The sequence below is a fragment of the Furipterus horrens genome, unplaced genomic scaffold (genome assembly GCF_987537825.1).
Source record: "Furipterus horrens unplaced genomic scaffold, mFurHor1.1.pri manual_scaffold_5, whole genome shotgun sequence".
NCBI classification, from domain to species: Eukaryota; Metazoa; Chordata; class Mammalia; order Chiroptera; family Furipteridae; genus Furipterus; species Furipterus horrens.
Window position 1 is genome coordinate 124754505 of NW_028327175.1, and position 24883 is coordinate 124779387.

A 24883-nucleotide genomic window follows, 5' to 3' on the forward strand; every position below is an offset into this window, starting at 1 on the left:
AATTTTTAAAAACTCAACCAGTGTAACTAACCATATTACCAAAACAAGAGAAAAATCATATCGAACAGATGTATAAAAATCATTGACAACATAATTTGTAAGCAAATTATTGATAAAATAAAATTTTCTTTAACTGCTAAAGAGCAACTTTAAAACACTAAAGCAATTATCATAATTAAATTTAAAACGTCTGAAATAAGAAATAAGACAAGGATGCATGCTGTCTCCACTGTTATACAACAAATGTATTGGAGATAAAGTGTCGTAGACAAGAAAATAAGAGAATTAATAAGGAAGAAAGAAAACCGTCATTATTCATCATTCACTGGATTGCATATACAAAAAATCTAAAAGAATACAGAGTCACTTAGAAATAAAAAGTGAATTTGGAAAAAAATTTTAAAACATACCATTTGCAATATCGCCAACTACATAGGACTAACTCTGACAGGACCTCTACACAAGACACTAGAACGCACTGTTAAGATAAATTAAAAGTCATCTCAATAAATGTAAGGATAGCTTTCCTGTCGCGAGTTGCTTGGAGTTGGTTCGTGGGTCTCTGAGACCTGGAAGTTGAAAGCGTTTCCGCGCGCGGGGGACTGCGCCCGGCCGCCCGGCGGCCGTAATCATGCCACAAAACGAGTATATTGAGTTACACCGGAAGCGCTATGGATATCGTTTGGATTACCATGAGAAAAAGAGAAAGAAGGAAGGCCGAGAGGCTCACGAACGTTCAAAGAAGGCAAAAAAGATGATTGGTCTGAAGGCTAAGCTCTACCATAAACAGCGCCATGCTGAGAAAATACAAATGAAAAAGACTATCAAGATGCATGAAAAGAGAAACACCAAACAAAAGAATGATGAAAAGACTCCAGAAGGAGCAGTACCCGCATACCTACTGGACAGAGAGCGACAGTCCCGAGCTAAAGTACTTTCCAATATGATTAAACAAAAACGAAAAGAGAAAGCAGGAAAATGGGAAGTCCCTCTACCAAAGTTCGTGCCCAGGGAGAATAAGAGGTATTAAAAGTTATTCGAACTGGAAAGAGAAAGAAAAAAGCATGGAAGAGAATGGTTACTAAAGTCTGCTTTGTTGGAGATGGCTTCACTAGAAAACCACCTAAATATGAAAGATTCATTAGGCCAATGGGCTTACGTTTCAAGAAGGCCCACGTAACACATCCTGAACTGAAAGCCACCTTTTGCCTGCCAATACTTGGTGTAAAGAAGAATCCTTCATCCCCACTCTACACAACTTTAGGTGTTATTACCAAAGGTACTGTCATCGAGGTGAATGTAAGCGAGTTGGGCCTTGTGACCCAAGGAGGCAAGGTTATTTGGGGAAAATATGCCCAGGTTACCAATAATCCTGAAAATGATGGATGTATAAATGCAGTCTTACTGGTTTGACAGCAGTTTCATACAAGTAACTTGAGTATGACGTTTCTTCATAGTACAATATTACAAGGGCTTACATGTCCGCAGCCATCAAGAAAATTATTTATTTTATTGTAAAGAACATTAAAATGGCCCAGTTTTACAAATTGGTATTTATTTGGGGGGTTGTCATTTAGATGTTCATGAAATTGAATGATTAAAAAAAGCAGTTTAAGCAATATCCTACTATATCAGTATCTGTCATTTTGGAAAAGCCAGTATCATTGAAAATACACCTTTTATCCTAAGAGTTAATGCACACTTAATATGGGGCCTAGGCTGTAAAACTTTGTCATATCTAACACCTCACCTCATTATTCATCATTAATCCTAAGAAAGGTAGCATTAATACTTGGTAATGTTACTTAAGTTTATAAACTACCGTATTCACATTAAAGGTGTATGAGAAAAGGACACTACACTAAATTGAATTCAGAAGAAGTTATTTAGATCTATCTTTTCACCTGTAATTCTTAATTTCTTAAGACATTAAATCAGTAGTTGATATTTAAAAAAAAATGTAAGGATATACCACACTCATGGGTTAAAAGATCAACTAAATAAAGATGCCAATTGTCCCACAAATCAAGCTGCAGATTTGATGTAATTCCAATCAAAATCCAGTAAGTTACTTTTGTAGGAATTGACATGATGAGTCTAAAATACACATGGAAACTCAGAGGATCTAGAATAGACAAGACAATCGTGAAGAAAAAGAACAAGCCTACAGGGCCTAGACTTTCAGATATCAAGAGTTATTATAAAACTACAAGAACTAAAATGGTGTGAAATTGATTCAAGGGTAGACAACTAATCCAGCAAAATAGAGAACACAGAAACAGACCCACAAATATACAATCCATTGTGACAAAGAGTGACGTTATATTGCAGTGGAGGGAAAGTGAACTTTTCGATGAATGGTTCTGTGTCATTTGGATATCTCATCAGAAAAAAAGAAGAAAGAAAGAACAAATTTTTCTTATACATCACACCTGACTCAAAAAATCAATCACATATGGATTGTAGGTTTAAATTTGAAAAGTATAACAATAAACCTTTAGGAAACAGACATAGAATATCTTCACAAGTTTGAGATAACGTCTTAATTTTTAAGTGGGATGAAAAACAAGCACTTACTATAAAGGAAGACTGATGAGCAAGGCTATCTAGAAACAAGAATTCCTGTTCATAAAAGCAACATGAAGAGACTAAAAAGGCACATCATAAATTGGTTAAAGATGTATATATGTGTTTGTGCATGTGTGTGTGTACAGGTGTATATATATATATGTGTGTGTGTGTGTGTGTGTGTGAGTATATATATATATATATATACACACATACACACATATATATGAAGATATATATCTCCAACAAAGAAATTTTATCCACAATATGTAAAGAACACAAGTCAGTAAGGGGGAAAAGAGCAAACCATTCAAAACAATGGGCAAAAGACTAGAAGATGCACCTCACAAAACAGTATAACCAAGTGTTCAGTTAAAGCACATGAAAAAGTGCTCAATCTTGTTAGTCATCAGGAGAAATGAAAATTAAAACTATGATAAAATACACTAACACCACAAGAAAAGCTCAAAATTAAAGTATTACCAAGTGCTGCTGAAGACAGGAAGTGCCTTGAACTCTCAAACACTGCTGGTAGAAATTTAAATTGTGAACAGCAAATTTTAGAAAGTTGTTTATAATATGACCTAACTTGGAAGGTGTGGATATATTATGCGGAGGCATTTCACCATTTGGAATACAGTCAACAGGAATGTGTATGTATGCCTCCAAAGGAGCAGTCAAGAATGTTCACTAAAACACTGTTTGTCCTAACCAATCCCCAGAGTCACTCCAAACAACCATGAGTGGTTGACTGGACATGCTATGTACTGTGAGCTCACATAGTGGAATACTACACAGAATGGAAAAGGACACAATATGGCATGGACAGACCTCACAAACAGTGTGGGGCTAATAAGAACAGACACAAAAGCCATACCCTTTATGACCCATACATGTGAGATGCAAATAGGCAAAGTAACCTGTGGTAATACAGTCAGAATTTTTCTCGTGACTGGATGGTGGTGATGGCGAGGGACACAGGTGGGGGACTTCTTGGAAGTATTCTATTTCTTGATCTGGGTGGTGGGTACATGGCGTATTCACTTTGTGACAATTTGTTATGCCATTACAGTTAAGATTTATGCATATTCCTATATGTGTTATACAAGTATTTCCATTTTAAAATTTATTTTAAAAACCCAGTACTACCCATATTTTCTTCTCATGACACAATAAAAAAAGAAATCTCTTTGAACCTAGGTTTTTTTTGTATCAATAAAGTGAGAAACTGGAACTAAATAAGATCTTTGGTAGCTATCATTTCCAACTTCTTCCAGTAGGAAACACCCCTGAACCCACTCCCAGACCATGAATTTCAAGTAGAACTGATCCCCAAATCCCACATGACCCAGCCTGACCAATCAGCATATACCATCTTCTCGTCACATCATTAATGGATTAAGTGAGCATGTAACCCAAACAGGGCCAATGATTTTTGGACAAATTTTAACGGAATTATTTGAGAAGAACAGCCCACTTTGCCATTGAGACGACAACAATCTAGGGAATATAATCCTGGCATTGCTATTGCACTGTGAGATTCTGCCTGAGAATAAAAAAAATTAGAGAAAAGCAGAAATGAAAATGATGATGATGATGATGACAACCATCACAGGCAGAGAGATAAGAGATGATAGATGGAGCCACAGACAGACAATACATAAACGATACATGAACAAACACAGAAAGCAGATAAATAGATTATTATAGAGACTGACTAGTGTTAACATATTTTTGAGAACCTGAATAAAGTCACATCCAACCTTGGACTTTTCAATTTTGTGAGTCAGTAATTTCCTTCTTTTGCTTGAGGCAGTAAACTGGGTTTCTGTCACGTGCAGCCAAGAGTCCTGACTTCAAATTTCACAGGCTACTTCCAGCTTAAGTCCATGATTTCAGCAATGCTTTCAAAACTTTCCCAATGACACATCACTATGTGCCAAGGAGAGTGAGCAACACATTCAGAAATGAGTTCCTTTTTGAACAAGCTTGAAGTCTCATATTTTTTTAAGAAAAAGAAAAAAATCATGCAAATTTCCTGAACAACTCTTCTTTTGTCTTAATAAGAAAATATGTTTCCTCCAAGTTGTCATGTAAAACTGACACTCCAAAAAGACATGTTATTCTGAAGTTACTCTTGCCATCTGGCCATCACCATGTACTCCCAGGGGCCACATCTCCTTGGTTTAAAAGAACAGAATTCCTACAGGTGGTAAGGCAGGTAAGACAAAAGGGCTTAGGAAAGAAGTGCCAAGGTGGGCAGCTGCTACTCAGTTCCACTCAGTGTGGCTACCTGGGAATGTCTTTGTAATCCCCATGTATGCCAAATCCATCTTCAAGGTGAATAAAGTCTGGGCATGGTCACTTCCCCAAATCTGGTTTTGAACACACATTCTTATACTTTTCATCTAAGATGCGAGCAATACTTGCACTGTTGTTAACATCTGTTCTCTAAATACCCAGTATTTTTCTTCCTCTAAAAGGTATTTGTTTCAAATAGAGATAAGGCACTGAAGCCCTAGCATATATTTACTTGGTGAAGCTATATTACACTTTCCGAAAATCAGATGGCTTTACCTATGCAATCTCTAGAAGGAAAATTACTGTCTTCTGATAGGAATGCTCACATTTTATGTGATGTTTCTAATATCCTTGGAGTTTCAACCCTAACCAGCAATGTTTGAATTGCTTTTAATTTAGCAAGTATGGAGAAGGGAATAATCTGGCAGCTCCTTCTTGATACATGGCAGTGGCAGGGTTCTCCCAGGAGAAACTGGTGTTCACACAAACACCCTTTCCATTCGTGCCACTGAGGGCCTCCTCTCACATAGCCTCCGAAGTTATAGGGCAGCGTTTTTGCTTGTTTGTTTGATTGTTTTTTGATAACTTAATATTTTCAAGAATTTGATCTGAACTATTAAAGAAAGGAAAAACTAATTTAAAAACTGACATCAGTGACCTTTACAATTATGTATTGTGGCTCTTGTACAACATGCATTCAAAGGCAGTTGTGTCCCTGAGGTTCGTGAAATAAATGTCCTTTATAGGAACAAGATCCCATTGTTCAGGAGAGTCCATTTTTAAGTCAAGAATAAGGTTTAATTGATAACAGGGTAGTTATCTACCCTGCTGTCCATGGCTCCTTCAGTATTTTAGTTACAAATCACTCTAGAATAACAATGATCTGGGTAACTAGACTGAGTACTTAGTATCTGCAGAGCGCAGGGCTGGAATGCTTCATGCATTTTTTTAACTTAATCCTCTCAACCCTTTTAGGAAAGGTACTGATGTTATATCCCTTTGGCACTAAAGTAGACTGAGGCTCAGAGAAGTGACTGCAAGTTGCCAAGTTTCAAGAGACCATGTCCTTAACCACTCCACAATTCACTGCCTATTACATTGGAGGGCCCTTCAGAAATCAATTACCCAGCTGTCTCCTCTGCATGGCAATACCAACTTCCTGATCTTTCCCCTACATCTGGCCCTTTTCCAGTCCTCTCAGTTCAGTGAATATACCACCTTCCCTTTAGCTGCTCAAGCCAGAACTCCAGGAGACATTACTGGTTCATATTCTCCCTCCCTCCATCCCCAAATTCAGTGTGATTCCAAGACCTGCTGACTCTTTCTCTTCAACAGCAATTCTATCACTCATGTCTTTACATCTCCACCACCACCAGCCTGTCCAGGCCACCATCATTCCTCCACCTCTCACTCTGGTCTGTGGCCAATTTGTGTTCAGTGTGGTTGAGTGATCTTAGAAAAACAAATACCACCCTTCCTGCTCAAAGTCATTTGATGGTTTCCCTATATTCTAAAAATAAAGACAAAACCCATAACATAGCATAACAAGCCCTGCTCCCTGTCTGTCCAAGATCCTGTCTCTCCCCAATTGTCTCCCCCAATGCCCCTCTTCCTGTCTGTACCCCAGAAGCCATACTGGGATTTTAGGTTTTGAAAGCTCTGTGCTCCCTCTCTTCACAACTGTTGTGCCTGCTGTTCACTCTGCCCAGAATTCTCTTCCTCTCCTCTTCACCTGTTTGCAGCTGTTTGTCATTTCCTCAGGGAAGCTGAGACAGGGAAGTCTTAGGCCAGGTCAAACTCCACTCAGAGCAATGGACCACTCTTTTGAAACACTTACCACAACTGCAATGTATTGATGTGTGTGACCACATGATTAATGGGTCACTTATTTGGACTTTAATCATAAACAAACTCTTTCTTAATGACTAAAATTTCTGAATTAACAAAGAGAGGCAGCTTGGTGAAATGGTAGCCATACATATTTCAAGGTCAGGGCCCTGAGTTCAAATCCTAACTCTACTCACCAGCTATGTGACCTTGAACAAAACACTTGAACTCCCTGATTCCCATTTTTTGCATATATACTTATACTCACCCCCCACACCAGGGTTGTTGCAAAGGTTAAATGAGGCAGAAAGGTAATGATACATAACTCATAGCTCCTGCCATTGTCATAAGGATTCACCAGCACTTGCTGGACACTTCCATATGGATTGATTTCCAAGAAATATCGTTGAGTAAAAAAGTAAATTACAGGTGTTCAAAGGGTATAAATTTCCAGCTATAAGATAAAAAAGTAGCAGGGATGTAATGTACAATATGATGACTATAGTTAACGCTGCTGTGTTGTATATTTTGAAATGCTAAGGGAGTTCTCATCACAGGGGAAAAGAACTTTCTTTTTCTTTTTTTGTAACTGTATGAGATGATGGATATTAACTAAACTTATTGTGGTAATCATTTCACGATATATGAAAGTCAAGTCATTATGCTGTATTCTGTAAATGTATACAGAGCTATATGTCAATTATGCATTAATAAAACTGGAAAAAATAAAGCAGATTGTTCAGAATACAATCTCATTTATGCTTAAGCACCCATGAAACAGCACCACAGAGTACACATCTATGGAGAAAAAGGGTTGCCATCATATGACATAGACACAGTTTGGGGGTGGGTTTGAGATAAAGGCTGAAGTAGAGACTGACATAGGGGACTTCGGCCTTATTTTTTGGAAAAGGAGAACATATTTATATGTGTGTATAATAAGTAAATGTTGAACAGCTAAAGAAAGCTTGTAACTCGCTGCAGCCAATCACTATGCATTGAGCTCTGTGCAGCCCTCTGTGCCTAAAACTATGCCCATATTAGCAGAAACAATGATAGATACACATTAAATCAACAAAAAGACATTTCTGAAAGGACAAATTAGGTATAATGATATAAAAAATGCCGTAAAAGTGTTTACAAATTTTGTCACCCCAAGTAGTTCAAAATCTCTGAAATGTGTGTAAGTTCTAGAAACGGATGGCAGTGACAGTTGCACAACTGTAAATACACACAGTGCCCCTGAACTGGGCCCTTCAGATGGTTGAAATGGTAGCTGTGTTATTTATATTTTACCACAACAAAAATATGTTCATAGAGATTTTCCTTCTGAGTAAAATAAGGAAGCTCAGTATCTGAATTACCACAAATTCTTTCTCAATCAGATTTTTCACTGTTACCATCTCCTTTCAATAATGAATTTTCCCCCCAAGAGTAGTTTCAGCTTCAAGATGGCTCAAGAGTCTAGAAAGCAGGAAATTGTCATTACGCCACAGGCAGAAGAAAACTAGAACTGGCTTGATTACCAAGCTCTGGTGGAAACAGAAATGTGATTTTCAGTGACAACTGCTGTCGACAGCGCCGGTGTTAAAACAGAGGCCAGGGGAAGCTAAACCCCATGGTTCTAACAACAAAAACTGGAAATACGGACAATCAGCAGCAGCTTTAAAAACTGAACCATTCTCAAAACTAATGGAGGTTTGGAAGAGGTACCACAAGCTATAAATAAAAGCAGCACTGAGTTAAAGAGATAATTAGATTGGTGAAAAGAAACAGTGGAAAATTGGAAAGAATCCTTTAAGTGACAATGACATCTTCAAACATATTTGCAATCCACAAACTATGAAGGGAAAAAGGAAGAACGCTGTTCCTCTGATATGAGAACCTAGAACAAGACAGACTGGCTAAATAACTCCCAATCCCCTTCATTTTTTTCAAAGAAAGCAGCAAAATGAAGGATGGATTAGGTTTTGTTTGTGTTAAGTGGGGAAAGAAAATGCTGATTAGAATGAAAGCGTTTGAGGAGAGACCCAAAGCCACTGAGACAGACAAGCTATTACCACAGAGGACTAAAATCTATGAAAGGTATTTTTTAACTATTAAGCCAATAAGACTGGAGTTTGATTTCATATGCTCATGTTTGCAAAAGCATATGTATCTATTTTATTTTACCTATTTAAATCTTCTAATTTAATAAAATCTCATAATTTTAAATGAAGTCAGAATTTTAACAAAAACAAGCTGATATTTGATTTGCTTGCATTAGATTTTTGATATTTTTATTAAAGGACAAAGGGGCCTGCATCCAAGCAGCTGCAAAGCACATCTTTATTTAACTAATCCAGTGCTGCCTTCATCAAGTTTGTTTAAAATAATCTGGAGACACCAAAGATGTCGGTAACCAGATAGAGAGGGTGTGCAGTGTAACCTGATCAAGTAGAATATCTTTCTCTTATAAACTGAATTCTAAACTATATTGTTTAGATCCGATGGTGGAGAAAATCTCTGCATGAGCTGAGAGAATTGGTGTGAAACACACAGGAAGGCCAGGAGGCAGAGAGACAATTCATGGGGAGGGCACCATGTGCCACTCAGCCCACAGGCCAAGTGCCGTGACACCGAGCAAATGGATGCCAGTAAAGACAGGAGTGTTCTGTTTGGGGGCTGAGTTTATTTTTCATTTTCTGTATGGCAACTTTTTGGAAGGGAGAAGCATGAAGGGAAAAAACACTAGATGAAATTGACTAGAATGTTTTCAGCACCATTACTCCACTCCCCGCAAAAAAAAAAAAAAGAAAAAGAAAAAAGAAAAAACCACCTCTAAAAATCCCTAAAGGAAAGAAAGAGAATGAAATATAATTTTTAAACATCTTTTCTCAGACAGTCGGCGGCGGCAGCAGCAGCCGTCCGTCTCGAGAGACGATGGTGTAGCTTCTTAAGAGTCTATCTGCACCGCCGAGAATGGCTGTGCAGTCCGACTCGGGAGTGACACGGTATCTGTCTCCTCCCATGTTAAATCGACATCTTGTGATGAAGCTGGAGTGTCCTCTCCAGTGAAGCTGAAGCTACAGAGCCTGGGCAGGGTGATATGGAGGGTCTGCTGTTGCCCATGCCCGTCCGTCTCGAGAGGCGATGGTGTAGCTTCTTAAGAGTCTATCTGCACCGCCGAGAATGGCTGTGCAGTCCGACTCGGGAGTGACACGGTATCTGTCTCCTCCCATGTTAAATCGACATCTTGTGATGAAGCTGGAGTGTCCTCTCCAGTGAAGCTGAAGCTACAGAGCCTGGGCAGGGTGATATGGAGGGTCTGCTGTTGCCCATGCCCGTCCGTCTCGAGAGGCGATGGTGTAGCTTCTTAAAAGTCTATCTGCACTGCCGAGAATGGCTGTGCAGTCCGACTCGGGAGTGACACGGTATCTGTCTCCTCCCGTGTTGAATCGACATCTTGTGATGACGCTGGAGTGTCCTCTCCAGTGAAGCTGAAGCTACAGAGCCTGGGCAGGGTGATATGGAGGGTCTGCTGTTGCCCATGCAGCAGACCCCCCCTCTCTTCGCAGCTGAAGGGTCCAAGGGAAAGACGGAGTCAATACAGCTTGGCTTCAGGTGCGCCGCAGGAGTTGCCGGTGTTGGCTACAACGTCAAACCGCCTTAGGGACTCCGGCTCCGGATTTTCTGTCGGGGTTTACTCCCTCAGCCTTTCCCCTGAAGAGGTATGCCGCAAGGCAGTGGAGGTTTTTTGGAGTCAGAGTTTTCCTTCTCTGATGTGCCCTGACTGGAAGATCGAACCAGCGACACTTAGCTCGCAGGCCGACGCTCAATCCACTGAGCCAAACCAGCCAGGGGCTCTCAGACAGTAAAGGAAATAATAATGCCGAATTTTTAATTGAGAGTACAGCATCAGTAGTCAAAGCCTAGGGTCTGGGGTCAGATCTCTGAAAGTACCTTAGAGACTGTCAAGTGCTACATGGGTGTCAAAGGGACCATGCTTGTTATCATAGCTGGGCCATATGGGAGGGGCAGGGCCTGGACTGACCTATGATAATAGGCAGTGCAGGTCAGACAAGGGCCAGAGTGAAGGTGCAGAGGCTGTGAACATGGCACATTCTAGGAGCAGCGAGGCCAGGACCTGCTCTCACAGAGGAACACATTCACAGGGCAGCAGGAAAGTGAATCAAGCAGAGAATGCACCATAAATCCAAGAAGCAACTGTTGATGCCCATGCGCCTGCTTGCCTCCTAGGGCACTCTCATCACTCAAGTAGAAACAGAGCAATAACCAACCCACGGACCTCAGAGTGAAACTAGTGGAAACAGGCACCCCCTTTCACAATGCCAGAGCATAAATCCACAGCTTGCCAAGGTGCCAAGCCTGCTGGCACCCGGGAGCCCTGCATTTTCCTCTGACCCCCAAGGAATGCTTTCATCCTGTCATTGACATTGTCTGTACCCTCCTACTTCTCTGTCAACTTCATGGAGTGAACAGAAAATGGCTTAGCTTTGTGGAAAAAGAATTTGAACTCATCCCTGAAGACCAATCTGATCTGAGTGTGCCAGGTCTGAGAAGATCAGAAGTGGGTGTTCTTCAGGATATCTGAAAAGTGGTCTGCAGCACAGGATAAATTGTTTCTCCTGAGATGGACACTTTTAAGGTCAGATGGCTTAGATTCTGAAGGGTCCAGCACAGTTCATGCTGGTAATAGTGAGCAACTAACTAGATTATTTTAATGTTGGTTGGTTGGTTAATAAAATGAATGAGTGAATGAATGAATGAATGAATGAATGAAATAATTGGCGCAGTGGAAAGACTACAGACTTCAAGATCAGTCCTACTTAAGCTTGGATCCTGTGACTTTGACCAGGCCACTGAACCTCTCTGAGCCTGTTAACTCATTTGTAAAATCTGACAGCAACAACTACAGTAATGATCTTCTGTTCTATTTTCTTTGTTTCCTTCTACCCTCCATTTATTTTACTTCCTGTAACAAGCTGACTTTTTTTGGTGAGCCACCCCTCTCCCATCTTTGAAACTATGGGTGTATCCAACTCTACCCACAGCCCCAGAAGTGAACATATATAACTTGATCCAAGGTCACCCAGTGTTGGCATTTGCATGGAGAACATGACTGCATCAGGGCAGGGCCATGACTCAAGTCAGACCAGTCACCACTTATCAGTCAGGGCTCTCAGGAGAGACAAAAGCAATAGGAGGGGTATGAACATAGATACAGATACAGGTGCAGGTACAGGTACAGATGCAGATACAAACCTAGATGTAGAATATAGATATAGAGATATAAACAGACATAGACAGAGGTGATATAAAAATGTATAGACAGATATAGATATAAACAGGTATAGACATAGAGAAGAGATATAGAGAGACAGATTATATAGATATAGATGTAGATGTTATAGATACATACCTCAGAGACATTATGGGTTCAGTTTCAGATGACCCCAATAAAGTAAATATCACAATAATGTGAGTCACACAAGTTTTGGTTTCCCAGAGCATATAAAAGTTGTTTACACTATACTGTAGTCCATTACATGTACAACAGCATTATGTCTAAAGAAACAATGTACATTCTTTGATTAAAAGTACTGTATTTCTAAAAAAAGGCTAACATCATCTGGCCTTCAGCAATACATAATCTTTTTGCTGACGGAGGGTTTTGCCTCAATGTTTGTGCAAATGTATTATCTGTGAAGTGCAATAATGTGAAGCACAATAAAATGAGGTCTGCCTATAAATATAGAGACGTAAATGAAGATATAGACACAGGTGTAGGTGCAGTTGTAGAAAAGAAAGAGGGAGAGAGATTGATTCGACCGATTGAATGAGGCCCACCCACATTATGGAGGGTAATCTGCTTTACTCAAAATCTACAGATTTAAATGTTAATCACCTTTAAAATTACCTTCACAGCAACATCTAGATTGGTGTTTGCTCTGAGAAGCTCAAGAAAAGTGGATTTTGCTCTGAATATCTGAAAAGTGGTCTGCAGTACAAGACATTTTTTTCTCAGTTTCCACCTTTGGCTCATATAATCTATTCTCAACATGAAAGCCAGAGTAATGCTGTTAAGACATGATGTCAATCATGTTTGTCCATTCATGGCTCTCCAATGTCTTCCCACTTCACTCAGAATAAAAACCAGAGTCCTTACAATGATCTTCCACTTCCCACATGATCTTCCCCCTTGATATTTCTCAAATTCACTGGCATTCTTCCACCTCAGGGCCTTCGTGCCCACTATTTCCTCTTTCTGGAATGTTCTTCCCCCCAAATTTCTACAAGGCTTAGTCCTGCACTTCCATTTCTCTTCATAGTGCTCTCATCTTCTATCACAGTTAATAATTTAGTTATGTAGTCAGTGTATAAGCTGTACATTGTTGTGCTTTCTGCTATATCCCAAAGCCTAGAGCTGTGCCTGACACATAGAAGGTAAACAATAAATATTTTCTGGAAAAAAAAAGAATGATTACTGAATCCTGGAAAAGATCAGGAGGTGTGAAGGATACTGGCAGGTTTCAAATAAAACAGAAGATTACAGAAACAAAACAGATAAAATGGAGACAGAAAATATTAATTTTACGGTTGTACTGGTCACACCAACGTGTAGTGAGTGACATGCTTGGGTCAACAGAGAATCCCTACCCACATTTCAGGGGGGGAACAGAGACACCTGATGCTGCTCAGAGAGGAGGCACTGTGGGAGGGTGTGGGGCACTGATCAGGAGGCCTGGAATAAAGTGAGGAGGAAGTGTTGGCTGAGCAATACGCATGGGAAAATGCCCCTTGTAATGAGGGCATGCATCTTTGGGAATTTTTTGTTGTTTTGTTGCTAAAAATAGAATGCGTTGACTCAGTAGAACTAGACAAACATGTCTTAGTCAGCAAGAATGTGCCTCAGTTACTAAGGTGTGTAGAGAATTAGGACTGACTCAAAAGAAGAGATTTTAGAGTTGGGACCTTCTGGTGACCTCAAGAGAAAAAGGTGGCACTAAGAAAGAGCTGATGAGCATGTGGCCCAGGGTTTTGAGGTTCAGGGGGACTGTATTGAATGTGTGCAGCTGAGAATACACAGAGCATAGTACCCACCTATTTTTCTCCTGTGGCTCTTTGAGCCAATGTGACTAAGCCAAGCAGCTGAGAACTGAGGTCATATCTCTTGCTTATGTCTCTGTGCCATGGTGTCAAAGGACTCCAAGCAAGAGCAGCGTGCAGGAGTCTACTGAAGGACTGACCGGCAGCATTAAGGCTGCAACTCAACCGAAGGCCTGCGCCATCAAGGAAAATGGATCGGTGGAGAGACTGACAGAAAGTAAGTGGATCCACTGCCACATCAAAGAGAGTGGTACATGAGGACAGGAAAGAGAGCAGTCACTTGGCTTGCAGGCCTTGCAGAGGCTTCCCCAAAGAAGGTGTCATCAGAGCTGGGTTTTACAGGCTAAATGGGAGTTTGCCTTTGGAGAAGAGGAGGAAGGGCAGTCCAAACAAGATGAGCACCTGCAAAGGCAAAATCTATGAGCAATTGGAAACTACCAGGATGCCAGACAAGAAACTCAGGGGGAGGTGATTAAGGGGTTCAAGATGGGGCAGAAGGGTGGTTTTGCACACAGTTGGAGATGTAAAGGCCTCTGTGATGGGCTAAGGACTTTGGAGTTAATTCTGTATCTAGCATTAGAGGTTTGTAAGCAAGCAGGTGAGATTATCTGATTGGTGTAGGAAGGGCTTTTCCCACTAAACCATGTAAGCCCTGGTGCTTTTTAGTAACAGAATCTGTGTTGCTTCAGCCACTCTGCAGTCAGGTGCTGCCTTTGTTTATGGGAGGCCCAGAGGCAGACCAGAGCTGCTCATCCTCAGACATATGCCAGCAGCACTCACCATCCAAATCCATCTTCTACAATCCTCAGTATTGATGGCCCTCAAGCTGGGGACCCTTAGCAAAACCATCCTCTGGCACATCAACCAGACAGTGTGGCCAAGGGCCTCACTGAATACCAAAATGAAATGTGCTTCTGCTCATGGAAACTGTGATGGGTCCATCTGCCCATTCACGAACTGCACATGAATGTGGCGGGTGCGATGGAGCTCAGTGACCAACGGTCCCGCAAAAATAGCATCCTAGGCAGTCAATGCTAAAAGAGAAATCCCTGGGATGTGCAGCCTTGCACAAGAAACATAATAAAGTCACCAGATTTTAAGTTATGGGCTGGGACATTATGCAGCAAAGATCTCTGTGCCCTGGAAATTCAGTGCTAAGAAAGGGACAGTGGGTGATGAGTACATTATGATGTGCAAACAGACTCTGCTGCCAGCCAACTCACCGGTCAAGAAGATGAATGCAAAACTATGAAGCAAACACATCAAGCAAGTCCTGGATTTGGGCAGGGTGTTCCTACATAATAATAACAAATGCCTGGACGGGGCTCGCTGTACGTCTCACACTATGCTTGGCAGTTTGTACATATTTATGTCAACATCTATGTCATTCCATCCTCACAGTGAGGTGGGAGCTATTATTACCCCACCTTACAGAGAAACTTAGCTATGGAGAAATTAAGTGACTTGCCCAAGGTCACACAGAGCCAGAATTGAACCCAGCCTGGCAGTCTGGCTTTAGAATTCATGGTCTAAGGTACCACAGCCACAGCAAGGAGAGAGGCATGTTTGAAAGCAGATCTGAGTTTGAATTACAGTTTTTCCAGGTCTCCAGCTCCCAGTCTTTGGACAGTTGTTGAATCTTTTGAACCTTGATTTTCTCAACAGTGGCATTAAAAATATTGGTAATGCCTATCTCAGAAGGTCTTCAACCAATGTAATGAGAGACTGACACACCATGAGCAGCAGATGTTTGCTAATCCCCAACTGAGAAGTAATCCAAAGGGCTCCGCCATAGCTGCTTACTCTTATTTAAGACTTAACACTTGCTGAACACTAGTCACTTCCCAAAGGGCATCAGCGCACCCACTCACCATGGTCTCCCATCACTCTGGACCAAACCTCCTATGTATTCACCCACACAGCCATGACCAGGTCTCAGTGTCAATCTACAGATACCAGGCCATATCTCAAGGAGTGGCTCCCTCAGGAAAGCCCTACAAGACTGACATTGGGAATGACAGTGCACCCGCGACAGAACCCATCACTGCATGTCTCTGAGAAACCTTGTTCTGGTCACCAAGGTGCTCTTGAGATTCAAAGATTTAGCAGGGCCGGTTTATAAGAATGGGCTACATAATTCTGGTCAGCACACAACCTTTTTTCCTGACAGCCAGAATCTCAAGACATTTCAGTATATGAGCTTGCGACCACCTCCACATTTAGAAACAATTTCTTATTTTCAAGTTCAGCAATGTTTAGCAACTCTTGTTACCACCATGCTAGGTATTAAAACTAAAGGATTGATCAGACATGGTCCTACCCTCAAGAAGCTTTTAATCTATTAGGAAGATAAATTCATGATGAAGGTCAATTCTATGTTTAAGTGTTCTGTGGTATTCTGAATCAAGTGCTGTAGGAATGGGCAGGAAGGAGCATTTCAACCTGGGGAGGGGGCGGTCATGGCTTACTCCACTCCCCAGTGATGAGATAAAAGACCACCAAAGCTAAGTGGCAAAAGCATGAAGATATTAGAGCAAAGGAACATGGGCGTCAGCCTGGACCAGACAGAAACATTGGTGAACATGTGTGAGATCCTGTCTGGGAACAAACTGGGAAAGTGTGGGCAGAAGGGGAACCAGACAGTTCTGGTGACATTTAGTTGCACTATACCACATGCAAGCAGCTGTGGAACATACCCTAAGTGTCTGTATATATATATATATATATATATATATATATATATATATATATATGCGGTCTGATCTAATTTCTTCTTTCTCCTGCTGGAGAGGCTCATACTTACTCCTACTGGTCCCAGAATTTTCATAAGGGCCCCTCTGATCTCCTGAAGGTATCAAAGCCACCTGCCCTGCGGAGCTGGACATGGCACCTCTGCCCATGAGACGCCAAATTTACCCTGCATCCACCAATTCCCGGTCCCCTGACGTCACAGCCCCCTCTCATTCCCAGGCTTGCCTTAGACTTGTGACATTACAGGTGTGAAAATGAAATGTCAAATTTTCCTCAGTCTCTTTCAAGAGGATGGTGAGACTAAAACGAAGACTTCCTCAGACTTAAACGTCTCTCACTTTTCAAAGGCCATTTCTAGTGTGCTGAAGACATGTTTCAGCTGAAAGGTGGAGATTTGTGGTAAAATACTGCAAGAAGACAAAGTAACTAATGTTTGTTCAATCTCTAGTAGGTGCCTAAAGTACTCACTCAGTATTTTCAGCCATTAAATCCCTGCAAAGTAAATAGAATGATCTAAGTTTGACACTAAAACACTGTGTGAAGCCAGATGACAAAGAGGTGGGAGGGGGCAGGATGATGAAAACCATCGATTAAAATGTATTGGGCTCTGTGATGGTTAATTTCATGTGTCAACCTGACTGGCCCAAGTGATGACCAGAGAACTAGTGACACATTGTTTCTAGGTGCGTCCGGAAGAGACTGAATCAGTGGACTGAGTAAAGACCCATCTCACCAAAGCGGACAGGCAGCACGCAATCAGTTGAGGGCCTAAATAGAACAAAAAGGTGGATTCTCTCTCTGCTTTAGTTAGAGTGTGCCACCTTCTACTGCCCTCAGATATCAGAGTTCCCTGCATTTGGACCTCTGGACTCAGATCAAATTGTGCTAGCTGCTTTCATGGTTTTCAGCTTGCAGGTCATAGATAATGGGAATTCTTGACCTCCGAGACCATGTGAGACAATTTCTACAATAAATCTCCCCTTACACATATATCTACATAGGTCTTACTGGTTCTGCGTCTCTGCAGAGCCCTAACAAAGTACCTTTTGTATGTGTTCAGTATGATTGCCACTATCTTCCAGCTAGACACAAGCAAGAGAGGGACTCACTCATTCAACAAGTACTTACTGAGCACCTGAGCACGTACTATGCACCAGGCAGTAGAGGAACTACTGGGGAGATTGTGCATAGTCTAGTGAGATACATGCCTCATAATATGTGCTTCAGAGAATTTACAACTCTGTGGGGTATACAGATTATGGCAGATTACAGGGTAAGTAAGGCAGTAAGAGGGCCTAAAGACACCGGGATTCCAAGGGGGGGTAGCAGAAAGAAGCAATTAGTTCTTCTCACCAAAGATGAGGAAGGTTTCCTGGGGTGACAACCAAATGGCCTGTTAAAGTGTGGACTCCCAAAGGGAGAAGGGGAGGAAATGTGCACCAGGCAGAGAGAAGAGGCTATGTAAAGGTCTTGATGTAGGATAGCACTTAGCACATTCAACCAACACCAAGGAGCTGTCCTGTGGCTACAGCAAAGGACATGAGATGGGGAAGAGCAGAAGAGAAAGCTGCAATACTGTGGGCTGGGTGGTAGGTTATGCAGACAGGTTCCACTGGTTCAATCCTCACCATATCAATCCAGGCTCAAATCCTGCCTGCAGGATCATGGTCAGTGATGTCCATACCCAGCTCTCAAGAGTCATCATGAGGGCCCAAATGTATTTATATACTTAGCACAGTGTACACATAAAAATGCACAGAAAATTCATTTATAGTATTTAGCACAGTCCCTGATATGTCAAAGCAGCAAACAGTCACTTTTATTGTTAATACTATCATATCAGGGCTGATCAGGAAGGCCCTACAAACTAACTGCTCCATCATGTATTGCAATGTTTGGCCTCTATGGATGCTTTAACTGGTAAGAGAAAAGTATCAGAAAACAGTAGCCAAGTGAAATATATCAATTCAGGTTGTAGCGAGAATGCGTTCCACTTCAAAGAGCAGGCTGAGCTCAGAGCCAGGCGCCACCCCTTCCTTGCTGTGTGACCTGAGAGAGGTTACCTAACCTCTCTGCATCTTGGTCTCTGGATCTGTAAACTGGGGATGATAACAGAACCAGAAACCCCCTATAATGATTATGAGAATTAAATGAGATGATTACATAAAGCATCCAGTGCAATGCTTGGCATAGAGAAAGTATAAATGTTGGCTATCAACTTATGTTCGAAGCCATTATTACTTGAGTGAAAGAAGAATGTGTTGGGTTTTTTTTCCTCCTCACACTCTAGGAAGCCCCAATAAAGAATCAAGCGTTTTTATTCACTTGGCAAAAGCACTTTAGATTCTACGCATTTCTAGTAAAAGCAGCGGAAAATATTCACGAGTGGGAGGCAAGCACAAATCCTGAAACTTCTAAGTTCCTTTCCAACTATAAAAACCCTGTCCATCATGTATACTAGAAACTCCACCAGCTTAGGAACCAAACAACACTCCTCATCTACATTCTATACCTAGAAGGAAGAAGCAGAGTCAGGACAAGAGCCTATGGGGGAAAGGCTGTGTCTGCATTTGCTCTCTTCTCTGCACTGCCCACTGTTCTCAACACATAAATATCAGGTCCTCAGGCTCCTGAGGAATTGCCCACAGATGGGCCCTTTCCTTACCCAGGAGTGGAGGCAATCAGATCACTGTTTGCTCCTTGGAAGAGCATAATCCAGCCTACCCTTAAAGCACCAACAGCTAAATATGTGCTTATTTAAAAATCAATCTAAAAGTCAAGGTTTCCTTTTGAAATCCTTTCACTAGGAGGGAAGTGGTGGTGGAATGGAGAGATAAAGCCTTGAGTGATCACAGGTATCTCAAGGAAACGTCAGATTTCAGTGCATGACTAATGGAAACTGATTGAGAGAAGTGAACAAAGGGTAAAATGCCAAGACTGCCAGCTACTCAAAGGGCCCCACATGAGTGTGCAGACACCTGGTCCTCCCTGCTCCAGTTAGCAAGGGACTCCTTACCAAGCCTGGGAGCCAGCTGGAGGCTGCAGAGATGGTTGCCTAAGTGAATGAGGAATGAAAGAAGACATGAGAGAGATCACTGCTCTGTGACATGCATGCATATGTGCATGCACAGGGCGATGCAGGTGTGCACATTCTCAGAGACACTTACACCACACACATGCACAATCGCACACCAGTCATGGGTAAAAGGAAATGAGACTTTGCAGGGAAGGTTGCAGCAGGACTGACTTTGCTCCTGGGAGTTTTCTCCTGCCTGAGGAGAGTTAGCACTCTGATTTTCTTGCTGCTCCAGGGTACTGATGCCAGGTGAGTATAACTGAGTATAATTGGGTCCCTGGGCAGCTGCTTCCTCCCTGTAAAGTGGGAAGGTTGGGCCTTAAACTTTAAATTCCTCATCTCCATGGTGAGCTCCACAATGACACAGATGTGACTATTTGTCCACATACCCACTGCTAAGTACAGTGCCAAGGCCACAAGCACCCATAAAGAAACTAGTCTGCTGGGCACCCTAAGAGACTGAAGAGTGCCAGCCAACCTGAGTCTGGGTGGCAGCTTTGTCACTGACTAGTGGTATGGCCTTGGTCATGTGACTTTACCTCTCTTAGTTCCCATTTCCCCTGAAAAGTGTTTACCAAGAATTTGCAATGTGCCAAGCACTGCTCAATGCTCAAGCACACAGTAGGCACTCAGTGGGCAGCAGGCATCATTGTCCCACACCCAGTATGTTGTAATCCAGAGGCATCATTGTCCCACACCCAGTATGTTGTAATCCAGAGACAGAAAACTTAGCCTATGACCTCAAAGAGCCTGGTCCGCAGGTGTGTTTGGTTTGGCCCACACTATGAGTTTTGTTTCCTTTTGTCAAAACTGAAGTAAAATTTAAATTCAAGGCATCACATATAAAAATTTGATTTGTGTTTCTTCTAAAAAATGAGGGGGAATAAGCCCTCGCTGGTGTGGTTCAGTGAACTTAGCAATGGCCTGTGAACCAAAGGGTTGCTGGTTCGATTCCCAGTCAGGGCAGATGCCTGGGTTGCAGGCCAGGTTCCCAGATGGGGGCAAACGAGAGGCAACCAAACATAGATGTTTCTCTCCATCTCTTTCTCCATCCCTTCCCTTCTCTCTGAAAATAAATTTAAAAAAAAAAAAATATATATATATGGTTTTTTTTTGTTTGCTTAATGAGGAGAACTGACAATATTAAGCACACATAAGTTGCCATGGGACCTGGATGGACATAAGTCACGGCTGCCCCTGGAGGGGCACATCCACTCTCAGTTTCCCTGGTGTCCCCACCAGGCCCCTTTGCTCATTCTGATACCTGTCTGGCGCCCTGGGCATCTATGTGCAACCCTTGGACTCATCTGAAAAGAAGGAATGAGAGCTGCGTGGATGTAAAGCTCCAGGGAAATGTGAGACTTTTTCTGAACAAAATCATGAAGATGTCTACGGCATCGCTCTATCCATAAGGATAAATATTTTCAGGGCAGTACAAGATGTTAAAGTACCCTGAACCACTCAGCAAAAGTGTGCTATGGGAATTTAATACCAAAATTGAAAATAAATGTAACTGAGTGAAGCTATTTTTCTCACTTAAAATTCATGGAACTCCTTACAGTTGACTTACAAACTCTTATTTTGAAAACCTTCCTTTTTTTTCTGTCAGTTCCTACTTCTTCCTTCTCCAAGGAAGTTATGTGATGGGGAAATAAAAAATATGCAGGATTCCAAGTCAGAGGCTCTGCAGACTGGCTGTGTCCACGTAGAGATACAATGCACCTCCCAGAATCTTACTTTGCTCATCATTTTTTTTTATTATTTAAACACTTTTTATTTTTTAAGTATATTTTATTGATTATGTTGTTACAGTAGTTCCAAATTTTTCCCCTTTGCTCCCTTCTGCCCAGTACCCCCCTTCCCTCCCGCAATCCCATGCCCCTTAGTTCATGTCCATGGGTCATGCATATAAGTTCTTTGCCTTCACCCTTTCCTATATTATTCTTAACATCCCCCTGTCTATTTCGTACCAACAGATTATGCTTCTTAGTCCCTGCATCCTTTCCCCATTTCTCCCCATCCCCCCTCCCAGCTGATAACCCTCCAGATGATCCCCATACCTATGATTCTGATCCTATTCTGGTTTGCTTAGTTGGATTTTGTTTTTATTTTTTAGATTCAGTTGTTGATACTTGTGAGTTTGTTGTCATTTCAGTGTTCATAGTTTAGATCTTCTTTTTCTTAAGTAAGTCCCTTTGACATTTCATATAATAATGGCTTGGTGATGATGAACTCCTTTAGCTTCACCTTGTCTGGGAAGCACTTCATCTGCCCTTCCATTCCAAATGATAGCTTCGTTGGATAGAGTAATCTTGGTTGTGGGTTGCTTTTCATCACATTGAATACTGCTTGTCAGTCCCTTCCTGCCTGAAAAGTGTCCTCTGAGAAATCAGCTGATAGTCCTATAGGCACCCCGCTGTAGGCAACTCTCTGCCTCTCTCTTGCTGCCCCCAGGACTCTCTCTTTATCTTTCACCTTTGGCATTTCAATCATGATGTGTCCTTGTATGGTGTCCTCTGCGTCCAGCTCGCCTGGGACCCTCTGTGCTTCCCGGACCTGAATGTTCATCTCCTTTGCAAAATTTGAGAAGTTTTCTTCATTTTTTTCAATTCTTGCTTCCTCATTCTGCACTGGTTGACTGTTTTTTTCTTATGTTCCAAATCATTGATTTGAACCCTGGTTTCCTTCCCTTCACCACTGGTTTTGTGTGGCTTTTCCTTCGTTTCACTTAGCATAGCCTTCACTTCTTCTCTTATGCGTTTGCCATACTCAAGCATATCTGTCAAGCCTGTGAGCATCTTTATCACTAGTGTTTTGAATTCTGCATCTGTTAGGTTGTCTATCTCCTCATCTGTTAGGTTGGCTATCTCCTTGTCACTTAATTCTCCCACTGGAACCTTGATCCATTTCCCCTTTTGGCCATACCTCTCTGTCTCCTAATTCTGACAGGCTCCTGTGTTTGTTTGCCTCTGCAACCCAGGTAGAGCTGTCGCTCCTGTTATGTTGTAAGGGGTGAAGCCTTAGGGATTCATCAGCACAGGGCGACCTGTTTCACCACGTTGTGGCATTGTATGTGGGGGAGGGGTCTGAGATGGAACAATGCTGCCTTCCCAGCACTTGCCCCTTTTCCAGGCACCTCTCCCACTTCCACACCCTCTAGGTGCCCCTCTAGCTGCTGCCCTGGCTCTCGTTCCCACAGTGGGTGGGTCTGTGGGTGTTCTAGAACCATGGGGGCCCTTTAAACAAGTGGACTCTGCTGAGATGGCAGTTTCTGCCTCCTCCCAACCTCCACTGGTCTATACAGTCAGAAGCAATGAGGCTTGATTTTCCCTGGTGCTGGGACCATGGGCTGCAAGGTCCAGTGAGGAGCTGGGAATGCTCCCCAGGTGTCCCTGCTGACTTTTTAAAACGTGGAACTGCGCTTTCTGCCAGCCTGCCGCTGCCACCACTGCCTCCACCACCATACCTAGTCCTCTCCGCCCCGGTTCTGCCCTTCCTGTCTGGATGAGTATTTCTTCTTTATATCTTTGTTTGCTAGACTTCAAGGCAGTTTGATTTTCTGGAACTTCTGGTTGTTTCTAGTTTTGAGGTAGTTGTATTCCTTCTTAGTTGTGGTGGGAGACGCAGCATGTCTGTCCACTTTGCTCATCTTTAAGGTGATGCTATGAGGATAGAATGAGGAAGTGCAGATGGAAGCTCATTATACTGCCCCCATCTGCAACAAATTAAAATTTGTACACGAGTTATAGCCCACTCATTTGACCCTGGATGGACATACTCCTTCTGCAATTCATTCTTTATTGAATGGTCACTTGTATTTTACTGTAAGGAGTCTAACGTCAACATGTGCATTCTGGGTCCCAGGAGCTGAGGTAGGCACCTTCATCTCATCTCGTCATCACAGCCCTGGGAGGTGAGCCCAGCTCACAGCCGAGACTGAGGCCCTGACTTGTTGACTGAACTCCCCAAGACCACACAGCTGTTAAGTGATGATGCCTATTTTTGAACCTTGTCCACTGACCCAAGTCCAGAGAGTTCATTCCCATATCCCTGACATGCTATTGAATGCATGTGCTCTTCCTGGTACCGCTTTCTGACCATAGCAACCAATTAATACACCAATCATTAACCAACCAGTCTAAGAACTCAACTTTGAGCTAAGACTTCTCCCATGGAAATGGGTCCTGGGCAAGTCAGCCATGGCCCAGCCACTTCCAACTCCCACTCTCAGCACCACACACTCTACAAAGTAACTTGTTTGTCTGAGTTGACCACTGATTAGGCTAGAATGGGGCACCTAACTCAAAGCAGATCCATCCATAGGCTGGCCAAGTGCCATAGGGCTTGCTGTAGAGGGCTCTTCCCACTAGGGGGTGACAGCATCTAGTTAAGCCAATGAGGGTGCTCCCTCTGGACCAGTCCCCACAAATTCATGGAGATGAATAGCAGCCAAGGGGCCAGGCTGGGCCTAAAAGGAACATGCAGATTGTGACAGCCCTCGGCAGAGAATGTGTTCCATCCTGAAGCGTGGGATCAACACCCATTGAATAGCTCTGGTTAAAACAATGACAGCACTCTTATCTTAGCATCTGATTCAGAACCTGGGCCCCGAATTCTGATCCCAGCTCTAAGCCCCTCTGATTTGGCCCTTGTTTCAGGGATGTTAGGGAATCAACATTTTCAGCCCTGGCTCAGCTCTAACTGGCAACCAGCTCCTCATCATTGGGTCTTCACAATCCAACCCCTTTAGCACTGGCTTCTCAGCAGCGTTTCTGAATTTTCATAATGCCTTGGTCCACTGAACATGAGCACCATTTAGATTAAATGTGGTAGAACAGAATTTCATGCCAGGATTTATTTCCTCTTCCCAAAACAAAAGTGTGCTTCCAAGGGTCGAAACATAACTTTTAATAAGGTGACAGCCTCTGGAAGACCAGTGTTTGTGGCCTTGCTTCTTGCTATTTCACAAAATGTTTCATGGTAACAGCTCTGCCACACTCTAACAGCCACAGGTACTCAAAACGTGGCTGTGCTACTGTCCTGGCCATTTATTCTCTGCCTCTTCCATCTCTTCCCCTTAAGCTATTTCTCTTGTTCTATGTCTAAGCTTTTCTCTGGGTAAAGGAGACAGATGACAGGACCAGAAGGTGGCCTTTCACAAGGTTAATCTTACCTCAAATAATACTGTGGCAAGTTCAGGCACACAGCAACGACTGAAATTATTTTCTGATCTCCTGTCCTTCCATAGAA

At 42.4% G+C, this 24883-nt stretch overlaps 1 protein-coding gene and 1 pseudogene across 1 annotated transcript in view; one reads left to right on the forward strand and one right to left on the reverse strand.

Moving 5' to 3' along the window:
* Positions 1-24883, reverse strand: part of HS3ST4 (heparan sulfate-glucosamine 3-sulfotransferase 4) — a 538633-nt gene that overhangs the window by 434966 nt on the left and 78784 nt on the right. The gene's annotated exons all lie outside the window — the stretch shown is intronic.
* LOC150009738 (ribosome biogenesis protein NSA2 homolog pseudogene) lies at positions 529-1433 on the forward strand (annotated as a pseudogene).